Source organism: Pygoscelis adeliae, unplaced genomic scaffold, assembly GCF_000699105.1.
Source record: "Pygoscelis adeliae isolate BGI_AS28 unplaced genomic scaffold, ASM69910v1 Scaffold242, whole genome shotgun sequence".
NCBI classification, from domain to species: domain Eukaryota; kingdom Metazoa; phylum Chordata; class Aves; order Sphenisciformes; family Spheniscidae; genus Pygoscelis; species Pygoscelis adeliae.
The window spans coordinates 4444651-4445447 of NW_008824369.1; positions in this window are offsets into that span (position 1 = coordinate 4444651).

The following is a 797-nucleotide window of genomic DNA, read 5'->3' on the forward strand; positions in this document are numbered from 1 at the left end:
GGGGCTGGGGCCCCCCGCTCTGCCCAGCCCTGCGGGTGCCCTGTCCCTGGGTGAGAGCTCCCACCCTTGGCCGTGACGGAGGACCCCCCCTCCCCTCCCATCCTGCAGCCAGAGCGTCGGCAAGGCCCAAGTCCCCTCCCGTGTAGACGGGTGTAAATCCAAAGGGAGGGGGAAATCTGATTTACACAGGGATGGCACAGGGATGCTCGGAGCAGACGAGGCGGACGGGTGCTGGAGGGCTGGTCCAGCACCGTGGCCGTGCAGCGCATCCCGCTCCGCTCCCGGCCCCGAGGCATCAAGAAGTTTGGGCCACAGTAGGTACGGGGTGTTTCCAGCCGGCGTGTTCTCCAGCTGGGATTTCTGCTATGGAAAACCCTGCAGCAGGCTTTCCCGGCATCCCGGGAGATGCTTCCCACTGGGTTTTATTGCCTGGGGTAGCATCAGGTGCCGGAGGGTGCTCCCTGGAGGGGATCACCGCCAGCTCCTCCGTGAGCAATGGGACGGAGAGGTGTCCCCAGCCAAAACATGTCCCGCTGGGTTGTCCTGCCCGCAGTGCTCCGGGATGGGGGGTATTGGGGCCCACCCTGGCGTGGTGCAGGGTGGGGACCCCAGCCTGGCCCCGTCCAGGCCCCCGCATGGCCTCGGGGCCGTGGCAGCACTGCTCTGTGCCACCAGTCCCTGCAGCGAGCAGATGCATTTTAGGCTCTAGGATTGCACTCGGAGGGTCTGTGGGCGCCACGTTTGCCACCCCCCCCCGGGGTCCCCCAGCGTCCGACCCATCCTGGCAGACGGGGCGC